This window comes from Mus musculus, chromosome 1 (assembly GCF_000001635.26).
Source record: "Mus musculus strain C57BL/6J chromosome 1, GRCm38.p6 C57BL/6J".
Lineage (NCBI taxonomy): Eukaryota > Metazoa > Chordata > Mammalia > Rodentia > Muridae > Mus > Mus musculus.
The window spans coordinates 67,342,336-67,368,847 of NC_000067.6; the positions used below are offsets into that span (position 1 = coordinate 67,342,336).

Consider the following 26,512-nt stretch of genomic DNA (forward strand, 5'->3'; position numbering starts at 1 on the left):
TACTGTTTTGTTTTGTTTTGTTTGTTTGTTTGGTTGGTTGGTTTTTTTTTTTGATTGAATTTTATATCCAGCTACTTTGCTGAAAGTGTTCATTACCTCTAGGAATTTCCTGGAAGAATTTTTGGGTCATTATTTACACTATTACATCATCTGCAGTAAAGATATGCTGACTTCTTCTTTTTTCCCAATATGTATCCCCTTGATCTCCTTGAGTTGTTTTATAGCTCTACATAAGACTTCGAGTACTAGTTATGTAGAAAGTAGACAACCTTTTTTTTTTTTTGTTGTTCCTGATTTAGTGGAATTGTCTTGACTTTCCATTTAAGTTGATGTTGGCTATGGTCTTGCTGTATACTGCCTTTGTTATAGAGGTCCCTTGTATTCCTAATCCCTAATCTCTCCTCTACTTTTAGCATGAAGGAGTGTTGGATTATGTCAAATTCTGAAAATGGAATTCTTTAAAACAACAACAACAACAACAACAAAATCAGGCAAGTGAGAGGAGAATCAAAAGTATCTTTCACAAGCCCTGGGAAGGTTTTAAGGGCAAAAATCATGTTGGGGCCTAATAGGGAAATCCTCTGATTCCTAAGTATCGAGTAAAATAGTAAAGAAAAATAAATAAGAACACTAAAATAACCAATCTACTGATGTACTTTGCTCATGGACACATGAGCTACAAATGAACCTGCTAATTAATAGGGCATCAGAATGAGGACAACTTTCTGACTTGCTGAGAGCCAGTTTTACCTAGTTAACCCAGTGAATTCTGCAATAGGAAAGGCTTGGACGCCAGAAAACAGAGAATACAAGCTTTCTTCAGGCAGCCTCACACTCCAGGAAGAGCCTGGTTTCCCTTTCATGTTTATGATATCTCCACTTTCTCAGGGGTAGACTCAAGACAAAGGACAGTTGAAGTCCCAGAGTTTATCACAGGTGTCATCTTCAGAGGAAGCTGCCAAGAATTTGAGAAAAAAGTGATTTTCATCAAATGTGCATGATTTGTATTAGAAGATATATATATATATATATATATATATATATATATATATATATACATACATACATACACACTCACACACACAACATATATTTTTATATTTATTTATTCATTTATCAGGGTATAGCTGGTAAATATTAAATATATTTCTATACAGAGGAATTAGGTGCCACAAATTATATTTAATTTATATTAAATATAAGAAAAGGACTATGATTGAAGAAATGGCAGCAGCTTAATATGAATAGCTTGTCACCCTCAAAGAAGAGGAAAAAAGCACAATGACAATAATAATGTTATTAGTAATATATTTTCTCCCTCAATCCCCAAAAGAACATTTTCAGATCTGAAACTAAGGGAAGGCAAAATTATATAACACAAGATTGAGGATCCTGGAGAGATGGAGTAATTGAAATAGACGGCGCTAGAAGAAATTGGGAGGGAAGAAGGTCATAGATGCGTCCACATCAGGTTCTTGTTCCCTCTAAAGTATATTTGAGATTTCACACAACAAAACCCTTTGCCGGCTCAATAGCTTTTGGCAAATCCCAGCTTGATTTTTCACTATGAAATGCATATTCTACAAGGAAGATGGCTTTTAGACATAATAATGCACTGACCTTTTGCTATTACGCACCTTTCTTATGAATATATTTTCCTGAAGAAAGCTCTTAACATCTTGATGCTGGCGAGGATGTGGAGAAAGAGGAACACTCTTCCAATGCTGGTGGGATTGCAAGCTTGTACAACCACTCTGGAAATCAGTCTGGCAGTTCCTCAGAAAACTGGACATAGTACTACCAGAAGATCCAGCAATACCTCTCCTGGGCATATACCCAGAAGATGTTCCAACTGGTAATAAGGACACATGCTCCACTATGTTCATAGCAGCCTTATTTATAATAGCCAGAAGCTGGAAAGAACCCAGATGTTCCTCAACAGAGGAATGGATACAGAAAATGTAGTACATTTACACAATGGAGTACTACTCAGCTATTAAAAACAGTGAATTCATGAAATTCTTGGGCAAATGGATGTATCTAGAGGATATCATCCTGAGTGAGGTAACCCAATCACAAAAGAACTCACATGATGTGTATTCACTGATAAGTGGATATTAGCCCATAAACCTAGAATACCCAAGGTACAACTTCCAAAACACAAGAAAATCAAGAAGGAAGACCAACTCATGGATACTTCATTCCTCCCTAGAATAGGGAATAAAATATCCATGGAAGGAGTTGCAGAGACAAAGTTTAGAGCTAAGATGAAAGGATGGACCATCCAGAGACTGCCCCACCTGGGGTTCCATCCCATAATGAGCCATCAAACACAGACACTATTGCATATGCCAGTAAGATTTTGCTGAAAGGACCCTGATATAGTTGTCTCTTAACTTCTTGAAAGTAGTTTGTTAGTGCTGTACTCGTATCTTACATAAGGCTTCTTCACTTTGCAATATTATTAAAGGGAACAATCTTTGTGTTCCCTCTCCCTCTCCCTCTCCCTCTCCCTCTCCCTCTCCCTCTCCCTCTCCCTCTCCCTCTCCCTCTCCCTCTCCCTCTCCCTCTCTCTCTCTTTCTCTCTCTCTCTCTCTCTCTCTCTCTCTCTCTCTCTCTCTCTCTCTCTCTCTCTCTCTCTCTCTCTCTCTCTCTCTCTCTGTGTTTGTACAGCATGCATGGACATCTGAACATCAAATGTCTTCTGCTGATCCTGTTCTGGTGTGATCTTCTGCATTTGCTGGGCTTACACTTTTGCCCCCAGTCTAACCAGTGAGCTGTTACAGCAGGGCTGCTGTGTCACAAACCTGTTTAGCACAGAGCTGAATCTGTTTAGCATCACTGACTTTGTTTACTCACTGTTGTTTGGGCACTTTTAAGCACGGTATCAACTAGCTAAGATGTAGTTGCTTCTTGCTTAAAATTAAAAATGAAGAAAAAAATCTTGCCTTTATCCTTCCTTGGTTAGGTCAGATGATTCTTTTGATTGCTGGAACTTCTACAAGACTGTTTCAGAATCTCTCTGTAAGTGCACAAGTGAGCTGAAAAGGAAGCCATGAATGGAAGGGCAGAGTTTTGTAGTCAGAAACACGTATGGTCTCTTCTGAATAGATTGAAAGTCCTTTAAATAACTAGACCCAAGGGTTTCTTCCATTTGCTGTAGGAAACACGTACAGGTAAGCCGGTTTCCATTGTGTCTCAATTCTATTATTTTTCACAAAAGCCATGTCTATTACTTTTTTTTGAATAAGCTCTGGTATTTTACAAAGAAATATATCCTTTGGTTCAGGTCATAAAAGACTTTTGTTGGTGTGTAGTGAAAGATACATTTACCAAGGTGTTTTATTACTCCACGGTTGGAATTAATATCTCCCTGCTTTATACTTCCTTAGCACGTTGTAAGTGCCTCTATTATAGCACTTATTGCCATCTGCCTACATTCAGGGTTGTTAATGTATGTTTTTAGATTATGAGCCCCTGAAGGGCAAGGACCATACCTTCCTCATTTTATATCTTCCCCAAGGCTCTATGCAGTGACTTGCATTTTGTATGTGCTAAATAAATGTTTATTAAATTGACTGAGTAGGTGGCATAGACTTAGAGATAGACCACTATTCTTTGAAAAGCATATTTTATTTTTAATCGTGGCTGATAGTTAAGCTTGGAAAATTCAAACAAGCTGAAATATTATGGGATAATTTTGTAGCACGAATGCTCCCTTAGAGAGATTTCTTTGCTGTTGCAATTTAATTCATATTGACATATTATTTATATATGCTGTTGCAGTAAGAGTTTGAAGACAAGTAGTACTAAAATCAAATTCTTTTCACCCCATTCCTTCATACCATCTTCATATGATTTGCCTAACTTTTATGATCCACAATTGCACTCATTTTAAACTGGAAACTGTAGACTCTTTTCAGAAAGTTCCAGTAAGGGTTAGGTGGGAGATGTATACAGAGAAGTTAGTATATTCTGAGAGCTAAATAAGCAATTACATCTATTTCCTTTATCCTCTTTTTCTTCCTTCCAGCTAACATTTGTTGGTGAGTTCTAGACTTGTGTCTGTTGAATGCTAATGTCAATAACTGCCCTGATTACTGGGACAGAGAAATGAACCCAACACTTCCTTAGCAGCTGAACTTGGAATATTAAATAAAAAATCATAATGACCTGTTGTATCATGATGGTAGACATATTTTGGATAAAAAAACCATGGAAAAGTTGAAAATTTACTTTGTTCTACAGTATCATATGGAGTGACATGACACATATGGGTGATCTCAGTTTGGTAGAGGGAAGTGGGAGGGACATTTCCCATATAAGTGACAGTTCCCATAGAGGAAATAATGGGAATCAATAAAAAACATCACAAAGCAGCATGATTTGCATAATGCATTACTAGATTATAAAGATGAAGAGGGTAACAGAAGAGTCTGAGTCCCATGACAATATTTCTGTTGTGATTTAAAAAGGAAAATAACCCACGTGTTGAGAGTAAAAGTTAGACAACAATTCATATTTTTCCTTCCAGGATTTATTAGTTCCTCCCTCTCCCCAGCAGGGGCCACTGAGGTAATTCCAGAAAAATCTTGGGGTTTCAGTAACCCAATCTGAACACCACTGCTACAAATGATAAGCTGTAGACTGGGATGGGGTGAGGTTCAAACAGGGTAGGGAATGAGACAGGATTAGAAACAGCAGTGGTTTTGGCTGGGAATTTGAGTCCACAACTCTGAAAATGTCTGTTCTTAATAGCAGGGAACCCATGGAAGCTGCTGTGGTTGTTTTTTGAGTTCAATATCTTTGAAGATGAAGCTGGATTCTGTTACATAGATATAAATTCCAGACAGTTTTTCTGTCTGGACTAGTTTTCTTATGGTTAATGCTTCCTGCAGTATTTTCTGCAAAGCAAACAGCCTGGTTGGTTGCAAGGCTTATAATCTGTATGGGTACAGATGATTTTTTCATAAAATTAATCAGCAGAATCTTAGTTTCTTCCCACATAACTGATAAAAGGAGACTTAATTTGTTACTCTTTCATCATTATAACAAAATACTGGAGATAGACTAGGCTGATTAAAAAGAAAAGAAAGATGTATTTGTTCACACTTTGGAGGGCTAAACATCCCAGGGATGTAGTTCAGGTTCAGTGAGGGAAAATCCTTGTTAACAATGTCAACAAGATATGCTGGTTATATAGTAGCAAAATGTTGTGGGATTAACAAACCACTCACTGCTTGGATTTAAGGCCCACTCCATAAGATGGAGCTAAAATGTCTCAGGTGGCCAAGAACATGAGAATTGATAGAACATGGGTCTGTGGAATATCCAAATACTATTGTTCTGCTAAAGAAAAACATCAAGGAAATGACTCCTAATCATTCTGCTATACCCATGAATAGTTGTCTCCCTTACCTGCTTTAGGTGAGAACTAATTCAGAGACTCACAGTTGGACAGAGAGCGAGAGATACTGGAACAATTCAGTCTGAAATGGGACATCTTCTTCCGACCTCCTTCTCAGGGCTCAATGACCTATAAAGAAGTGGAGGCAGGAAGGTTATTAGATCCCAAGCTGATAGATGACTCTAAGGAAACAATGTCTTCCAGACACAAGACTGGTGCATAAAGGAACCCCCAGAGACTGGCAGCACAGGTTTATACCAGATTGGTTCCCAAGGCTGAGAGGGGCAAGTGAGCATGAGCTGTCACCACTAACCAGGAAGTTATCTGCAGCTGGCAAGTACATACCTAAAAAGGAAAAATTATTCTTCTCTCACAGAGTCTCAATTACCACGATTCAAGGTAGGCTGCATGCCCAGTGATAGACTACCAACACAAAATGGATTCCATGGTATTCTTGTAGACCTTTTGTCTCATATACTTTTGTTTGGGCACTTCACTCCAGTCAGAATGGCTAAGATCAAAAATTCAGGTGACAGCAGATGCTGGCGAGGATGTGGAGAAAGAGGAACACTCCTCCATTGTTGGTGGGATTGCAAGCTTGTACAACCACTCTGGAAATCAGTCTGGTGGTTCCTCAGAAAATTGGACATAGTACTACCGGAGGATCCCGCAATACCTCTCCTGGGCATATATCCAGAAGATGTCCCAACTGGTAAGAAGGACACATGCTCCACTATGTTCATAGCAGCCTTATTTATAATAGCCAGAAGCTGAAAAGAACCCAGATGCCCCTCAACAGAGGAATGGATACAGAAAATGTAGTACATTTTCACAATGGAATACTACTCAGCTATTAAAAAATGAATTTATGAAATTCCTAGGCAAATGGATGGACCTGGAGGGCATCATCCTGAGTGAAGTAAGCCAATCACAAAGGAACTCACACAATATGTACTCACTGATAAGTGGATATTAGCCCAGAAACTTAGGATACCCAAGATATAAGATACAATTTGCTAAACGCATGAAATTCAAGAAGAACGAAGACCAAAGTGTGGACACTTTGCCCCTTCTTAGAAATGGGAACAAAACACCCATGGAAGGAGTTACAGAGACAAAATTTGGAGCTCTGACGAAAGGATGGACCATCTAGTGATTGCCATATGCAGGGATCCATCCCATAATCAGCTTCCAAACGCTGAAACCATTGCATACACTAGCAAGATTTTATCGAAAGGACCCAGATATAGCTGTCTCTTGTGAGACTATGCCGGGGCCTAGCAAACACAGAAGTGGATGATCACAGTCAGCTAGTGGATGGATCACAGGGCTCCCAATGGAGGAGCTAGAGACAGTACCCAAGGAGCTAAAGGGAACTGCAACCCTATAGGTGGAACAACAATATGAACTAACCAGTACCCTGGAGCTCTTGTCTCTAGCTGCATATGTATCAAAAGATGGCCTAGTCGGCCATCACTGCAAAGAGAGGCCCATTGGACTTGCAAACTTTATATGCCCCAGTACAGGGGAACCCCAGGGCCAAAAAGGGGGAGTGGGTGGGTAGGGGTTGGGAGGGTATGGGGGACTTTTGGGATAGCATTGAAAATGTAAACGAGGAAAATACCTAATAAAAAAATAAATTAAACAAATCATATTGGTCTTTTTCTTGAGTATTTTGATTTCTGATTTTGTGGGAGTTCTTTTGGGAGTTTCTTGTTTGTTTGCATTTTATTTATTTTCTTTAAAAAGAGAGAGCATGGAATGATGTAGAGTTGTGTGTGTAGGGATAGTAGGGGATCTAAGAGAAGTTATATGAAGGGAAATGTAAAATCAGAGTATTTTGTAGGAAAATAATTTTTCAATAAAACAATAACAAACATGTAAATTTCTGAGAAAAAAGAGAAAGTTGTAATTAATAGGAGTCTTATCCATATATGAATATGTAAAGTGAAAATGGTACTTTGGGGAAAGCCAATGTCCTATCTGCTTTAGTCTCTTTCTTAATGTATAAAAACAAGAACAGAATGGCAGAGTTTTATTGTATTTAGTAGGCGATTACGGCTATGTTAGCATCATGATTTCAAGCCATTAAGATTGAGCATTTTCAGTTGAATCTTTATTACGCATTACAATTAAAGTTATGTATATTTGAATATTATAAACATGGAAACAAATAGGAATCCAAACATTCCACACTTATGTCTCACAAAATATGCATTATTTACTTTTTTATAGCTACAGATCAAACGCTTTTGTCTGTGTTGATAATATTATGCCCACTGACGTTTGTACAACCTCTAAAGTCGAAGTTAAGTTCGAAGAACAGTGGATCCTGCCTCTGTGTCCATAATCACAGGAGCAGGGCTCCTAGGAAAGATGAGAGTTGTGACTGCATTGAGAACTCACTCAGGGTGATCGATACCTGTGACTCACTGATTCAAGGACCTGTCATCTACATTTTTATGTATAGTTCCAAATGTAAAACCTATCATAAGGCCCAGATCTAGGTGAGCCATTCCAATCCCATTTTAGCCAATCATTTGCTATTTATTTATTTATTTAATATAAAATTAGATTTGAATTTTTTCCCTTGAAATAGGTGAACTCTTGTGTTGGGCTGTGACTTGCTTAGAATAAAGCTGAATTGGTATTTGCCTGGCTCAAATATTACTTGGTATTACAGAAACTGATTTTGGCTCCTGTAATTCTATTGGAAGCTAATCCAAAAACCTAGAGATGGAGAAAATCACAGAAAATTTCCCTCTTTTATTGAAATTAGATTATTTCCCCATACAGTATATCCTGATTACAGTTTCTTTTCCATCTACTCCTCCCTGTTCCCCTCCACCCCTTCTCTCAATTGGATCCCCTCCCTGTCTGTTTCTCATTAGAAAAGAATACGCTTTGAAGATACAATGATAAAATATAACAAAATAAAATATATTAAAATAAAACAAACCCATCACATGTAGACAAGCCAAACCAACAGCAAGAAAAATGTCAAGGGAAGTCACAAGCGTCAGAGACCCACTCACTCACATACTCAGGAGCCCCCAACAAATGCTAAACTGCAAATAGTAATATATACTCAGAGGACCTGGTGTAGACCTTGCTTCTTCAGTCTCTGTGAATTCCTATGTGAGCTGAGTATGTTGATTTAGAGGGCCCTGTTTTCCTGTGTCCTCCAACCCCTCTGGTTCTCACACACAATTTTTACCTTCTCTTTCATGGCTTTCTCTGAGTTCTAAAGGGAGGAATTTGATGAAGACTTCCCATTTAGAGCTGTGCTCCAAGGTCTCTTTCTGTCTATGTAAATGTCTAGCTGTGGGTTTCTGTATTTGTACCCATATGCTGTAGGAGGAAGCTTTTCTGATGGTGACTGAATAAAACCCCTGACCTATGTCTGAGTCTAGCAGAATACCATCACTACTTTCATTTTATCACTATGTCATTTTATCACTTGTTTTTTATTTTAAAGACTTATAAAAGTTGCTCTTACCCTAGGTCTCTGGGTTATCTTCTTGGTCACCCAAGCAGTGTCATATATGGATTTCATGGAGTGGGCATTATGGTGTTAGCTGGTAGCTCCCTAAAGAAACTTCTATTAGCCTAATGTTTTCTCAGTGACCTACATAGGACTTCTTTTCCTTTTTTATGTGTGTGTGTGTGTGTGTGTGTGTGTGTGTGTGTGTGTGTGTGTGCATTTGCTTGGCTTTTGAGAATCCAAATTTAGGTTGTCATGCTTAAACAGTATACACTTTACCCAGGAGCCATCTCATCCAACTTCTAAACAGGAATTTTCAATCTTATTCAACCTGCTATATAAACAAGCTTGCTCTATAGAAATGAACTCTCCTATACCTGAATCTCAAATGTGATGTTTATGTTTGGCCAGATGTTACTTAATTGAAACTAATTACATTTCCCAAGTAGTCCTGGTGTCTGGAACCAGCCATGCTGCAAAGCAAAGCTGAACTGAAGCATGCTGCTGTCTCCGCCTCTCCTCAGCTGCCTGTGCAAAAGAAAGACTAAAGCAAACTTATGTCAAAAAAAAATCCAATTCTGTTCACTCATTTTATTTCGTTCATTTCTTGGTACATGGACAGAAGCATATTGCATGGCCATTGGCTTTGTTAAGTAGGGTGGCTGTGTTAAGGCTCAAGGCAAATGTTCTGAAAGCATACAAACAAAAAGAAGCACAGAATCTGTGTTACTTCTTTTTGTTCTAATAAATATGTTTGTTGTTGGAGCCTGAGATGCTTTTTTTTTAATAACCAGGGTATAATTTTAAACCATAACTGCCATGGTCAGTATTCTGGAAATCAGATAGGAATTATTTCATCTATGGATTTTTATTTTAATTAAAATCTAATTCCATCACTTCTCCACTTCCTTCACTCTCTTTGACCTGTTCTATGTCCCCTCATTCTATCACCTCCTCTGTGGTTCCATCTACTATCAGATTGATGGGCTCTTTTTCCTTGACAGTAGTGTTTAGTAGGTTTGCATAAATGCACAAATATATAAATACATTATACCGAGCCTGTTTTTTTATTTTTTTGTTTTTGTTTTGTTTTGTTTTTTTAATGTTGCTTGTGTGTATATGATTTTGGGGTTGAACATTTTGAAGACATGTGGCACACTTCATACTCAGCAGTTCTGTCTAGGCACACATATTAGTGTATTCATTTAGTGGATGATATTTAAAGAAAACTACTGGGTGCCTGTGGACATGAGTTTCAGGGGTTACTGGATACTGTTTGCTGGGCCTTATTTGTTTATCCCAACATTACTTGTACACGGTTACAGAAAAATACGATGACATTTAAAAATGTTTACCAATATGTAATATTCAAAGCTCAAATACTATTTCGATTATTGGGAAGGGAAGCATGGTTTTGTGGGGAGTATGTATCCTTTACAGATATGATTGTCCATGCACCCACAAGGCTGCACCTACACATATAGTAAAGCAATTTCCACTGTGCTAAGAAGAAACTTGATGTAGTTCTTAGCAATAAGGCGTGAGAAACATCTGCACTTGAACCTGTAGAAGGCCATGTTGTGTTTGTGAGTTCTGTTACAAAGGCAAACAATTTGACTAATGCATATCTAGCCTAATCTAGTTACTGTTGGTTACTAAAAACTACAAAGAATTTATGTTTTTCTTAAGTGTGCCATATGAGAGCTGCTTTCATTTTGTTTCATCAAAAATTTATTTTAAAATTGACCTTAAAATGCTCCGTGGAACTTCCCTGGGCCAATTTGGCAGGCAGGGGGTTGATTAGTAAATGTTGAGTCTTTCCCATTGGCTTCTTTGCTTCCAGTTTTTATGTGGTGGCAAACTTTAAAACCACTTTTCTATTCAATGAATCATTCACTTAAAACAGAGGTAAACAAACAAACACAGGGAAAAGCAAAACCAAAATAGAGTACATGGGGATTGTGAAGCCTACTTTTACTTTAAATTCATGCATCCATTTGCCAAATGTGAACTGCACATCTCTTGTGTTGGAGACGGTTTGCTAAACATCTTTGTCTACTTAAAGGGTCTGTCTATGGATCAAGGGAGTCCCGTGTTAGCCACCATCTATGAATGTCTTTGCCAAGTATTCTGATTGTGTTCTCAGCTTTGTCCAAATCAACATTCATTTTTTTCCACAGTAAATATTTCCATAAAACCTCCTTTTTTAGTTTGATGTAAAAGTTACATATAATGTAAATCATCCATTTACATAGTTCTTGTAAACTTCATAGTATATACTTAATAAAAATAAAAGTGAAGCAATTTATAATATATAAATTGGAGTTCTTAAACCTCCAATAAAGATAGTGGTGGCCAAGCTAATAGAGACAATTCACCATGTATGCTTTTACCTATGACAGTTAAGGCTTTCTAGACAAGCCATAATTCACTGATTTTTTTCATATTATAATTGTCCTATCTATATTAGAAGGTTTAAACTGATTTCCACGTTAATTACTAACAGATTTAGTTAAAAATTCATGTAAACAAGACATAACTGAGACAGTAGCCCAACCCTTCTACAAATTCAGATTTTGTCACTACTTCTTGGTCTTGTTAGTTTGTATTCTTTATTTGAGAATCTCAATTTACCTGAAAAAAAAACACTAAACAATATATTTGCATGGTTTTACAGAATTTAAATGTTTAAGAACCATCATAAATGAGTAATGAAATATAGGCTTGCACATACGTGTGAAGAACAGTTGTGAAGACTTTATGATGATTGACATTATTTTTAGGTTTTAATTACTATGCTTAAGATACACATAAAACACATGCATGCACACACAACCACCACCACCACCACCATCACCTTGAATAGACTGTACCCTGTCAGCCTAGTTCCTTTATTTCCCTAATGCTGAAGACTATTCTTAAATGGACTGATCTTATAAAATTTGCTGTTCTTGCAAAATAATAGATCATAAAACTATCCACCATTTCTGTTTTTGTAACCAAACCTGCTTACTCTGTTAAAAAGGACAACAAAGTTAACTCCAAGACATATATGCTAAAATATGTAGGCAAAATACATGTCATCTTGTGGTTTTTGCCTTTATAAGTCCTGGGCTGACACAGCAAGGGGCTGTGTCTGGTGAGCTCCTCAGATCCAGTCCTGGTGGAGGAAGGTGCCAATACCTAAATAAGAAGACTCATCTTATTACAAATTATTCATGGACATGATGAATCTCTGAGTGACCTCAGACCCATAATAACTTTAGAAGGTTTTTTCTTAAATTTGATAAATTGTAGTAAATGTTCTTGAAGTAAACATTGTGTGTGAGTACAAACACTATAAATGTCACAAGAGCACATGCAGAATAAATCAGATACAGTCTATTTGTAACAGAAATGGTATACTTTTCTTTGACTGCAGGGCCATGGTATTTTGAGGTGATGAGCCTTGGGGAATTTATAAACAAATTTTCATCCTTTACACAATATCCCATTCAGTGTATATTAAAACAAGTACTTTATGTTTATGTGACAGGGCTCAAATAGTAAGCCGGCATTATCACCCATTTAGTGTCGTATCCTGCAGAGCTTTATAAACCACTGCAGAGCACAGAGTAGATTTTTAGTAGCCCTGACTGCTGTATACATTGGAGATTATCTAAAAGCTTTTCCCAATAAAGCCAAGAATGTTCCGCCATTATTGCAATAATAACAACAAAAAATTCTCACAAATTTCCAAACCAGTCACAAAAAGGGACACAGTTCTCACTAAGAATCATTGCTTTCTGCACTGAGATCTCCCTCTGCTCCTGGCAGCATGTATGTAGATCAATAGCACAAGTAGAATGTTTTTTGGTCCTTGCCTACTGTGGGCTTGCCAATGGAGTTTTCAGAAAGCCTGCCTCTGTTTGTTCTTCCTGCCAACTCCTTAAGGTTCTCCCCTAGCCATTTCTCCACCCTCTCTGGAGAATGTATTGGATCACATCCCTGGTGAGCTGTCCAGCATCTTCACTATAGAAGTGTTGCTCTGTAGAGAGCAACTTTTCTGAGAATTCTGTCTATACTATTTTTGATTGCCTAAGGAACCAATCCACAGAACATCATATAATGTCACATTTCTGACTCCCCAGGGCTTCCTGGGCTGAGTCCTGAGATAGGGAGGGAGTGCATTAATATTCCTTTAGCTCTAGGTGAATTTCATTTTTTTCTATATTGGTAGAAGAGGCCCCTTGTGCTATTCTGAAAGCCCTGAAATTTGGGTCTGTGGAACAGAGCATTAATCTGTGTTTTCTTTTTCAAAGCTTTCTCTAGCAAAGGCAAACAAGTTTCACTGAGACTGAATTTCATATTATTGTGTGGAGCCCTTTAGGAAATGTAGCATAAATATATTAAAATAAGGTTAAACTTCCATTTTCAATGAAAGCAAAATAACAACAAACTATACACTTTGAAATCATGCCAAATTGTAAAAAACCAAACAAACCAAACCAAACCAAACCAAACCAAACCCAAACCCCAAAAGAAAGAAAAAGGAGCATAAATTCTTTATTGACAAAATGCCTGAGACATCTCTGTGATGTGTTTTCACATAGTTCTTGGCTAGATTGATCTTTGGCAATCATCATATTCTACAGAGAGGATGTGTGATTAAGTCTCATTTTCTATGGTTGACCAAAAGAGTAACACTTGATATTTACAATGGAGGAAACTTATTTTTTTTTCTTTACAACTCAATATCAGTGTTTAAGTTGCATTTAATGTACATAGTGACCATATAATCTTCTTAAAAGTCATTAACTATCCAGATTACCCTAGACAAACACATTTCACTAGACCTGAACTAACTTATCCCTGATTTGATCCATCTTTAGATGTTTCTAAAGGTGGCAGCAGAGACTTATGGAGATGCCATGAAATAGTAGGTGAAATAGTTAAGTGTAGCAGTTTTATTGATCATAAAGAAAAGATGACTAAGTCAGAGCAGTAGCAAGATTCCTCCTAGGGTCTTAAAATTGACCCAGGCAAGTGAGAGGCCTTAAGGCTTTAGTTTCTTTAATTTTAGATTTCACCTCCCTTAAAGGATATGGGTATATGTGAAAACCTAGTCACGAAAGCAGGTAAGGTACCCCAGAGCTTTCCAGACTATGCAACGTAAGATGACTCTTTATTACAACCCTAGGCAACATCTCAATACTGATATTCTCCTGACTGAGAGCAACTACCTAGAGTCACAAATAGACCCCTTGTGATAGGTGTGCCAACTGGATGTCAAGCATTGTTGATGAGAAGATAAAGCTCTCACCCCCAATCTTCCCAACACACTGACTTCAGGGACTTGCAGAGCAGAGTGTGGCAAATGTCCAGAAAGCATCTGTCTGGTTTGGAGTTGGGGTATACATCCCTGCAGAAGTACAATTATCCTTTTGCTTAGAAAGATAGTCCAGTTATGCCATTATGTATTTTTATACCTTACTCAGAATTTTCTGGTTTTCTTACTAGATATATATTTGTTTCACTGGAGGGTTTGTTTCTATGAGAATCACTCTTCTTCTGTAGTTCTGTAGTTAAGGCTATGAGGCAGCAATAGAGCATGGCAAGTCTGATAGATATCCGTAGTGTTCACCTGTTTGTGTTTAATTTTTTAAGCATACAACTCCATGGGATTCATTTGAACTTAATAGATGAGATAGAAAACAAATTTCTAAGGACAAGTAAGAAAATAGGGACTGCTTTACTAGTGACGTGTATCAGAGGCAAGTCAGGCACTGAACAGCAGCTTCTCCCTCTAATAAAAACAAAAGGTATGGCACCCAGTGGTTCTACTGTGAGTCTAATTATTCTTCAATCTTACCTTGACAACTTCCTGTTCCTGAACTTGGGGGGTAGAGTGTTTCAGTGTGTCACAAAGGATAACTAAGCAAGAGTTCCAAACATGCCTAAATGACTTCACTGGACAACTGGACACTTTACAGTGTTCTTTTCAAAAACAGCTTTTTAATAGGGAATACATTCTTAGAAAATGAAGTATCTAGGTTGATTACAAGGATTGACTATAGGCAAAGAATCTCATAGCAGCAGCAGCACATTTAAGTGATGTCTAAGTAATGTAGATGGGGCATTGACAATTGAAGTGATATTGGTGGTCATTGTCTTCCAGGCACTGTTCTGGGTGAATATAACATGATTGAACACAACAAGTGAATGTCCTGGTCTTTGTGGAGTACATAGTATAGTGGTTCACAATACAGAGAAAGCCAGCGCTATACTGACTCATACTGAATTTTTGAATTTTAACAAAAATGATTCACAAGAAGAATGAAATGGGGAAGGTATTAATTAGTTGTCTTAGTGACGATCTACTTCTGTTCAACTAGCCATTCACTTTAAGACAAGCTTAGAGTTGGAATGTATTCTTGGAAGGATGTTCCACAAAAGCATCCTTGGAGTAAGGTTGTCATGGAAACACTGCAATGTATTCAACCTTAGGTCGAAAGACTGGTGAAGACATGGTGAATACATGGAGTTAAAACTCCCTTTTTGGACCTAAGTTAAACTTTACTTTCCCAATTGAGCTAATTTTTCCAGACCAAAGCAGGTTTATTGACTTGTCAATTTGCTTATGCAATTCATCCATTTTGTTAATCAATCAGTCAGAGGCCGACAAGCAAACTGGGCTTGATGGCCAGTGCTTATAATCCCTGTACTTGGCAGATAGAGCCAGGAAGATTAGGAGTTCATGCCTAGATTTGGCTGCATAGTGAGTTCAAGGCCAGCCTGGGTTCCAAGAAACCCTATCTGGACAACTAAACAAAAACAAACATCAGGAACAGAAAAACCAGATAGACAAAAACCACATACTAAAAACTGAAAAAAAATATTTACTATGTAACAATATTCTAGATGATAGTACAACAAGATTTTTTAAAAACTGACTAAACTTCTTTCTGGTTTTAGAGAAGTTACAGTTAACGATTGTGATAGGAAGATCATTACTGAAGCATTCTGCGTTAACTTGAGTGTGAATAAAGTATGCATCACCTTAGATGCTATTAGCCAGATAAAGCTTCTCAATGTAAAGGATTCCCTCCTGACAGTTGTGTTTAGATTGAACCATGTACTGCTTAGGCAGTAGAGTCAGACATGGAAGACATATTTAGGTATTAGCAGCTAGAGACCATTTCAGCTACTGCAAAAGGAATGCATAAGAGATTCTCAAGAGGTCAGCATAAGACACTCATTTTTCAAAAAGATCCTTACGGATGGAAATAGAAGACATGGAAAGAATGGATAAACATGGATAATTGCTTACTAAAAGTCTCATAAAACTTGTGTGCGCCAATGAGCAAATTTAGTGTTTAGAATTAGTTGTCATTTAAATGGAGGCCAAGGAGAGCTATTTCCTAGTACTAATTAGAGAGTTATATTGCTATGGATTCTTACAGCACAATTCTGCATACAGGTAAATTATATTTCAGCACACCCAGAATAACCAGGAACCTCAGAGCTATTCTTTGAACTAAATTTGATAGCTGAGCCTTTTCCTTTTATCCTAGGCATTTTGATGTTTGCCAAGTAACCACTTTTCTATTTGGAAGAACGTCTGAGTCTTTCCAGTGAGAGGGCCTCATTTGAAGATCAGCATCTTTAAAATTGTCCCTCTCCATCTCACTGTCCCTTCAATGTCTGGAGTCAGTCAGTGGTAGAACAAGGTAACGGCAATTAGAGACACTTTCAAGAAATGTTTTAAATTAGACAGTGTGCTTGTTCATTTTACACCTTTATGCTATATTTACTTATCCAACTAACAATGTATCCTTTACATTGGAATTTGAGTATCTTTAATAATGCTATAGGAGCTTACATGGGTCACAGCTCTTGGCTTAAGTACCAACTCTGTTGCTTCTGATAGAAGATTCTAGAATAATAGCTGTACCTTTTAAAAATTGGTGACAAGAACATGATCCCTAGCTATTTTATATCCCTTTCATTTGTCTAGTAGTCCACGGAGGCTGCTTGGGTAGATGTTCCCATTTACTTTTTGCTCTAGCCTTGGAGTTCTGAGACTTTAGAGCTACAAAAGGGTCAGTTATCTCAGACCTAGGATGAAGAAATAGATTGACTTCTACAGAAACATGGCTACACCATTGTTATGACTTGCCAGATAAAACCCTGCAGTATTCTAAGATGTAAATATATCTGTGAATCGTTTTCTGATTCTTGGTAACTTTTAAGATGAAAATCAAAATTTGAGAATCTCAGATTGTACCAAGTATGTAAGTAAGGTAAGTGATATTTTATCATAGGAGCAGAGAGGAAAATGGATCCAGAAAAATAGCTATCTTACACTACTTATAGAAGATACTGCTCATCCCAAAGATCCCTACTTATACTGTGCATACTACAAGGATTCATAAGCCAGTGAGCCTCTGAGAAAATTCATCCGTAGCACAGATTTCAGCACAGACCATAGGGAAGTTTTTTTTGATGTTCAAAATGCTTCCTAACACAATAGGCTAAGCTCCTGACTCCATGTAGTTACAACTAGCTGTAAACCAGTCTCATGGTGTCCTCTGCCCTTAAAAGCCATCTCCTTGAATTGGAGGGACTTTGTTTATCTACTCCACCATTCAGAATCTTCTCTGTCTTGCTGGTCATGAAATTGCTCAGCTGAACTAAAAGGCAAAGTGACAATAATTGGAAACAAAATGTCTTTGTTCCCTTTTCCCTGTGAGCAGCTGCCTGCTCCTTGCAAACACCACATTGGTGAGGGCAGCTTCTTTATTGAGACTGCTGACAGAGACATTCTGCATATTTATAACAGCTGAGAAGTACATGCCCTGAAGAGTGAACTTCATTCTTAGACTGCCAGGTAGCTTTCCGCAAATGACAGTGATTCGTCCCTTGCGATTCTTTCTCCTCCTCACTGACTTCATAAAGCAAGACTTGACAGCCTAATTTTATACAGTTAATAATACTAAGAAGCAATGTGATTCCAGAATGTCGACTAGACTTGTCCATTTTAAGCTATTTTTAACAAACAGATTTTCCCTATCCCTTTATCTTATGACTTGCCAAGATGTAATTTTAATTTCCATGCTTCTTACTAGATAAGCTTTCATACTCAAACTAGAAGTCAGTGAAAGTATTCCTGATTATGTTTGACATTTGATAACATAAGAATTGGGGTGTGTTATGGGGAAATTCTCCTGTAACCCAGTGACTACATTAATGAGTGGTTTATTGTATATTTATTTAACAACTTTGCTTATTTGTTTTTAATTTATTTTTAAAACATCATTATATGTGGACTGTATTTAAGTCATTTTCCATCTTCTACTCCCTCCAATCCCTTCTCTGTGCTCCCAACTCCTCATATTCCATGGCATATTATTGTCTAGCAATTATTGTTTTTTATATACATATACACTTATACACACAGTGATGAATATGGTGCCTGTCATGTACATATGCTTCTAGTGCTGACTACTTGGTATTAGATAACTAATTAGAGGACTCATTCCTAGGGAAGACTGATTCTCTCTCTCTCAGCAGTTATTAATTACCTCTAACCATTCTTTAGGGTTAGATACCCCCGTATGATTTTTTCCCAACCATAATGGCATGTCAGTTGATAATGCCATTGTTCAGATCTTGTTTAGGAAGTTATATTATTGAGACTTCTTGAGTGCAGCTTCTCTGGTTATATATGTATGATGCAATTTCACAGCAGATGTCTTGATCTTCTGACTCTTATAAACGTCACACCCTCTTTTCTCTAATGTGGTTTGAGACTTGTGTGTATGGATTATTGTTTCATTTTATCAATTGATGTTGGGCAATCAAGCTTCACTTCCTTTTTTTATTTCGATCAGTTATAGCTTTCTGTAATGGTCCCCTTCTGCTACAAATGAAGTTTCCTTGATGAGGGCTAAGAGCTGCACATATCTGTGGCTATAAGAACAAAATCTTGGGATGTAGCTAAATTTATACTGGCTTGGGAAAGTAGCAGTAGTTGGTTCTCCCCTAGTTTCCATGATCTCACTAGCAATGTCATTCCTCAGGGCAATGACAGTAGCATGCACCATTTAAGGAGTTCCTTGGATGCCTCCTACCAGAGCCAAAAAAGGCTTCTTCTCATACCTGGTACTGGGATTTTGTTTCATAGTCTATGGCTCTTGGGGTAAGAATTATGACCTCAAGTTACATACCTCTATATTGTGCACACACACAATTTTAGGTAAACATAAAATAATATGATTCCCTATGAGTTTTCAAACATCCTTAGTGTTATTTATCCCTCCTTTTTCTTCCCTCCTATATTTCCCTCCATACCCTTCCCCAGTTCAAGTCCCACCTCATTGTTTATTTTCCCATTTCCACCTTCGTAGTACCTGTAGTCTACTATTTTCCCCTCTAGCGTCTCCGTCTACCACAGTCTGTTTTTATTTTCTGTTTCCTGTGGTCACTCTAGGTTATAGGTTCACTCCTGAAAATTTCGAGTTAGAATCCACAAATAAGAAAGAACATGTAGCATTTGCTTTTCTGCATCTGGGTTATCATACTGAGGATAATAATTTCTAGTTCCATCCATTTACTTGTAAATTTCATGATTTTGTGTATAAATGTACCATACAAATCACAACTCTAATAGAGAGAGAGGCTATGGGAATATGAAACTTCCTTTGAGTTTTAGCATAACTCACAGTTTTAAGTAGGGGATAGAAAGAAAGCTTTTTGTTTGTTTGTTTGTTTGTTTTTTTAACTATACATGTTTTGTTTATATAGCTGTTAATCTAATTTCCATTTGATAAATGGGAAAACTGAGACAATTTGACATATTATGGCTTGGACCAATCCTCACTGTTAATTCATGACAGAGATAGAATCAGTTGTAGATACTGCTGCTAGTGACTAGTGTCTTTATCACAACACAATTTCTGTTCTAGTTTCATAGCCAGGGATATATTGCATTTATATTCATCCCTGCGACATGTTCACACATAATTCAATCACATTCTTCCAATCAGTGCCTTCCTGTAGTATTTTGCTCTCCATAGGTGATGTTTACACTCAGAAGAAGCAAGAAGGGACAGAGGGAGAGTAAATCATTTGATGTACTTTTTATCTCAAGCTAATAAAATGTTTCTCTGTACTGGAGTTATGCCCAGGAGCCACAGGTCATCTATTCATCATTACTAGCTCTCAGCTATATTTTGCTTTTATGTGTTGTTGGATTCCCTCAGGCATGCTTTAAGGGATTTGTTTCCATTACAGGACATGATCTTTGCAAACTTTGCCACTCAAAGGCTCAGCTTCCATGAATAGTAAATAACTTCATTTCGCCACCCAGATTGTCTTCAGAATCGTGTTTTACTGTCCCCACATCGCTCTCCAAAAGCAAATATTTCCTTTGATCCACTTAACCAGAGCTGTCAATGTTAATAGGAAAACTTTTATCATTAGTGTGAAACTTCTTGAAAAAAACAAAAAACAAAAAACCAGATTCAGTTTACTTGGAGATATGTGCGTTTGCGCTGAGAGAGTGCTCAGTGGGGTCACAATTCAGAATTCAGTGGGTAACTTTAGAGTGTTGGAGCATTAATGTTACTTTTTAAACAGTTATTCTCCAGAGTATCCTAGAAATGGAATTGCCTTCTCTTCCTTGGAATTTTCACCAAAAAGAATAGAATATGCTTTAGAGGGAAGGTTCCTTGCACAGCAGGGCATGGCCTTAAGATGCAGCCTTCCTGCCCTGCATTATGAATGCACCAGGTTCCAGAGTGAGGCTCCTTGTCATCCAGCCACAAAGCTCAAGGAGATTTTTCACTCTGCAGTCTCTGGCATACAGAAGGAATTTGTTTTTGATTTTTTCAAGTTTCAGCCATACCTCCCAGAAAAATCTGACTCTCAGCCCCTTCTGCAAATGACATACATCTTTTACCCTTAAGACTCCTACTAGAGTCATGGTGGTTAAAGCTCAGGGAGAGACAAGTTTATTAGGATCACACATTGTATTTTTTAATAACCAGAAGATCTCTAAACATTTTTGTCTTTTATTGAAAAATGAGTCTTTTCCTATAATATATTCTGATTAAAGTCTCTTCTCTAATTCCTCCCAGTTCTTTCTTTCCTACTTTTCTTTCTGGGTTCACACCCTTTCTGTCTGTAGTTAGAAAACCAAACAGATATCTTTAAAAGAGGACATGAAAACTATAGTTCTTCACATTCACTTCTCTACGATAAAATAGGGACATTACAATACCAATGATTCCAATGACAATATAGACCAAGGTCTCTGATTTTAATGATGTGTTTACAACACAAAAAGTATTGTGCTGAGTATTTCATATACAATATATCATACATCAGAACATGAGGCTTCGATTAGTCATTTGTCACATGAGGAATTTGGAATATTAATAAATTTAATAACATGCCCAAGGTCATAACATTCAAGCTGATTAAAAAACCTATTATCCCATTGCTATGTATGGTAGAGTTTGAAGGATTTGCTGCTTCCTGTGTGGTTTTGTAAATATATCCTCTTGTGGTTCAATTTCTCCAGTCAGAATGGTGTTTAAGCAGCACTCACAGACCTGGTTTTTCCCCCCTCTTTTATACAGCATTATAACAGCTGATTTTGTTAGCACAGAATAGCATCATATAAATAATGATGTAAGACCTCAGGCAAATCACTTAATCCCCCTGAACTTCAGTTTCCTCATTTGTAGGATGATGAAATAATACTTGCCACATAGGGCTGTTTGATGGTCAAATGCAATAATGCAAACAAAGTGCTCTCAATGAATAATGTTGGCCCATTTCCCCTCTTTGTACCCCTTTCCTATGGGCACCAGTTCAAGGAAATGTGGTAAGACCATGAGCAGATTTGATACTCTGTGGGTTCTTATTTAATAAATAATTTCTCATTCTTGAAAGGATGTGAAGCATACTGATGTCATCACTCTGTGCCTTTCTTCTGTTTCTGTAATTTCCCCCTTCAGTTAGGCCATGCTCCTCACCTGGTTCCTTCACACATTCTAAAAGACATTTGCTCATTTAAGATGTATTGTTTAAGTCTTATGCTTGCCTAATCCACTTGACCAACCATTTTCTTTTATAGTCCAACTTTGTTGACTCCTGCCTTTCTGGTAGGTGCTCCCTGTGTCCTTTAACCTTCCATTCACGTTACTATCAATGGTGACATGACTTTTAACAATCTTGTTGCCATCTCTGGTCTCTCAGAATTGCTTAAACATGAATCCTCACATGGGGTGCTCCCCTCTTTAACCTTTGACCTTTGTTGTATTGCACCTAGCTGATCAGTTCTACCTTCTTAAAACTTTCTGCTGATTTTTTGATAAGCTATGCTCTTTATTCTTTTACTTCCTAAAATTTAATTTCTTTGAATATTTGAATCTACCATATAATGCTTTTGTATCAATCCTTGGAGTATTGTGGGTCTAGGTATTTCAAATCCAAATAGTCTCTTCTTTCCTGTTCATTGTTGGGTCAAACATTAGTCACCATCTACATGTTAGCTACTCTAAGCCACTTGTCTAGACTAGAATTGTGTAAGACCAAGACAACACACACACACAGAGACAAAGACACATGAGACAGAAAGAGAGAGAGCCAGACAGAGAGACAGAGAAACAGAGTCAGAGAGAGATGGAGAGAGACAGAGAAACACAGAGATTTGCAGATTTCTAATATAGTCACATTCTATGAGAGAAAAAAATACCTGAGTACTTTTGCTTATAAAGAAATTGATTTTGATTCATAGCTTGGATGTCTCATTTCAAATCAGATATCTCCATTTGCACCAGAGAGGGAAGCATATCATTATGAGATCATGTGGCAGAGAAAACCATTCACACCAGGAAGCAAGGAAGAAAGCCTGGGATCTTACAGTCCTCTTTAATAGCATATTCCCACCAATGATCTCAGGCACTCTCATAAGGCCCTACTTTCTGAAGATCCTGCCACTCCCAATGGTGCTATCCTGAGGAAAAAATTCTTACTACATAGGCTTTTCATGGGTATTCATCTAAATAATAGCACTAACTAAACAATCATATACCCCAGCTTGGAAATAACTACCATTGAATTAACTTCCTCCTCCAACTCCAAAGTTCCCTTTTGCATTCTCTAATACCTCCATATACTTATGGTTCCTGGATCTAGACTAGAATATATTACCGAATGCTCATTATCTTCAAGCTTACCATGTCTATTCCATTACCAAATCTTATCAAATGGCCTCCCAGAGATTTCATTCTGACTGTAGTCATTTCAGTCTGTAGTATTTCATTCTGACTGTTATCCTAGTCACTCATTCCCCCCTCAGGCAACTTCAATGATCTTTAAAAATCTTTTCCTGCTGTCAAGTGCACAAGTTCAAATCCAGCTTCCTATTCATGTTAGGTGGATGCTTGACACCTACATTCTAAGCAGATTGTCATATTTTGCTCAAAGCTTTCAAGTACACTCCATTGTCTATGTAAGTAGAGTTCACTAAGGTTCACTAAAAGCTGCAAGATTGTGGGTTATGACTCTTGGTCCCCATGTAGAACCTGAAGGACAAATTTTGAGCTACTTCTGCCTTCCCAGTGCACCCCGTGCTTCTCTGCTAACTCAGAGTAGTTCTGCCTTCGTCTCTTTATATTTAGGTCCACAAAACATTATGTTTTCAGTAAATGGATGTAGCATAGAGCAATATGAGTACATTTTCAAAATCCAAAGGCCACAGGTTTCACGACTGACAGCAACCTGCCTAAACCCCCGACTCTGACTAACTTGGTAGCCTCATCTCTTAAAACCCACTTGCCTTTTAATTTATGCTTCATCACATTCATCTGGCCACTTACTTGAGAAAAGAAAGATGAGGTTTTCCTAAGCCATTGACCTCAGAAGAATATTCATGTTGGATTAGGCTAATTCTATTCATTCTTTTCTGGGCTCATGAATCTGTTTTATGTTACACAGTTGCTGCATAGAATTGAGATACTGCATTCTAATCTTTTCAGTGTGCTTGTTCATTTCTAGGACGCTGGCTGTTTTCCCTTGCTAGTCAAAGCAATCCCATCCTTTTCATCAGGATGGCAGGTGGTCTTATAAAACTAAACATCTGCGGGTCTCTCACAGGGACCCTTTGGGAGTGAGTTGAGAGCCACATTTTGACCTGTTTATGTTTGGGACAGTTTTTTAAAAATCATCCTTTTCAATGACTTCAAAAACTCAACTTTACAACTCTACCCACTAACTGCAAGCATTTTCTAGTAAGGAAATTCAGTTGAACATGAAGCTGTATCTAAAAAAGTAGTTTCCATTCGCATGAGTGCCATTCTCAATATAACATGCGTTTTCAAAAGGCATTCATTAATATGCATGTTTAAGCCTTAATTTAGAAACAGAGTCTGTCATTGATCGCCTCTCTGTTTACATTTTAGCACTCTGCTGAGAGCACATGGGTAGATTCTTTTATAAGTTGCTTTCCCCTCTCCCTTCCTTCTTTATTAGCCTCAACACCTTCCGCTGGGATCTTTATTAAAGAGATCACAAGTAGGGGGTTTTAGACTTCATGAATATTGCAGCAGTTTGATGCTCTTTGGAGAGTGGCTGCTTTAGATTGAGATAGCTTCTATGGGGACAGAGAATGTTTCAAAGTCAACAAACTGGAAAGAGTAAAATGTCAAAAAAATTCTCTTCAATGGACACATGAGCATATTTGTTCATAAACCAAATAAATACGTTTTATTATTATGTAAGTAATCACATTTTTTTCATTAAAAGAATGAATTTTGACTGATGCTATAATATCTGGCTTATCAATCTCATAATGCCCAGGGTAATTTTGTTATGAAGCCTTTTAAGAAATTATTCCCACCATCAAATAGTTTCTGTTGAGGAAATACTCCAGTGTGTTGAAGTTTACGTTTTGGAAAAGCTAACTAGTATTTATTTCTTTAGCTTTCTCAGTCTTGAATGCTGCATGCCTATCTTGAAGTTTGTAGTTGGGTGTGTTTTGGAGGTATGGGGCAGGATTTGGGGAAAAGAATGTGTATAATAAAAGGTTAAACACCCTACAGTGTTAAATACAGACATACAGAGACACAGAGACATAGCACACAGACACACAGACACACACATACATACATACCCAAGTTGGGAAGGGAAAGAGAGAGAAAGGGAGAGGGAGAAGAAGAATTGTGATTGGAATTCTTTGAACAATGTTGGAGTTTAAAACTTAGTGTAGGAGGCCCAGGCAAGCCACTCTGAGGTTTAAATAAGTGTTCTATAAGTAACTGAAGACAATTACTTAGTTCTTTAGTGTTCAATGTGATAGATAAACCCTGATCTTAAATGTGCACTTTGTAATTGAGACTGAAAGAGAAGGGATAACTGAAGGAGACCTGGTTTTCAACATTCTATATAGAATCTTGAATTTTCAGAGCTATCTTTTTGAGAACAGAAATAAGACAAGGATACTAGTACTCCAATTTAATTCTTTTTGCTCCGATGAGAAAAAATTAAAAAGGAAAAATAAAAAAATCTATGATCTCATATTTTCCACTCTAAAATCTGACCAAATTACACAGAATTCTCTTAAAATCATTAGACCTAAAAGGGTATCATGTATTATTCACATAACTTACCTTCTAGAGGTTCAGATACTCTAGACTCCTGATAGCTCAATGAATGTTACAGTAGCCACCATCAAATTAAATGGAGAGAAACTCAAAGAAATTTCACTAAAGTTGGGAATGTGACAAGGTTGTCCACTCTCCTCGTGTCCATTCATTTTAGCTAGAATGATAAGACAATGTAAAGAGACAATGAATAGGGGATACAGAATAGAAAAGAAATCAAGGCATCTTTTTTTTGAGAATGATATGATATTATACATAAGTGATCCTAAAAATCTCCATTCAGAGAACACTTACAGGTGATACACTTACAGCAAAGTGACTAGATACAAGATAAACACACACACACACACACACACACACACACATACACACACACACACAGAGAGAGAGAGACAGACAGACAGACAGACAGACAGACAGACAGACAGAGAGAGAGAAAATCAAAACCAGTAACCGTCTGTACTGGCTACTTTTGTGTCAACTTGACACAGCTGGAGTTACCACAGAGAAAGGAGCTTCAGTTGAGGAAATGCCTCCATGAGATCCAACTGTAAGGCATTTTCTCAATTAGTGACCAAGGGGGAAAGGCCCCTTGTGGGTGGGACCATCTCTGGGCTGGTAGTCTTAGGTTCTATAAGAGAGCAAGCTGAGCAAGCCAGATGAGACAAGCCAGTAAAGAACATCCTTCCATGGCCTCTGCATCAGCTCCTGCTTCCTGACCTGCTTGAGTTCCAGACCTGGCTTCCTTGGTGATGTGTACAGCAGTATGGAAGTGTAAGCCGAATAAACCTTTTCCTCCCCAACTTGCTTCTTGGTCATGATGTTTGTGCAGGAATAGAAACCCTGACTAAGACACCGTCCTATATACAAATGACAAATGTACTAAGAAACAAATCAGAGAAACAACACCTTTCACAACAGCCTCAAATAATATAAAGTAACTTGAAGTTACTCTAATCAAGGCTTGTT

At 37.6% G+C, this 26,512-nt stretch overlaps 1 long non-coding RNA gene across 1 annotated transcript; it reads right to left on the bottom strand.

Annotated features, from left to right (window-relative positions):
* Positions 1-2,910: 2,910 nt before the first annotated feature.
* Gm39658 lies at positions 2,911-25,700 on the bottom strand. The gene is made up of 3 exons (XR_865494.2): positions 25,550-25,700; positions 5,419-5,536; positions 2,911-3,041 (listed from the first exon to the last, which is right to left on the bottom strand). It is a non-coding gene; the product is annotated as a predicted gene, 39658 (long non-coding RNA).
* Positions 25,701-26,512: the final 812 nt, after the last annotated feature.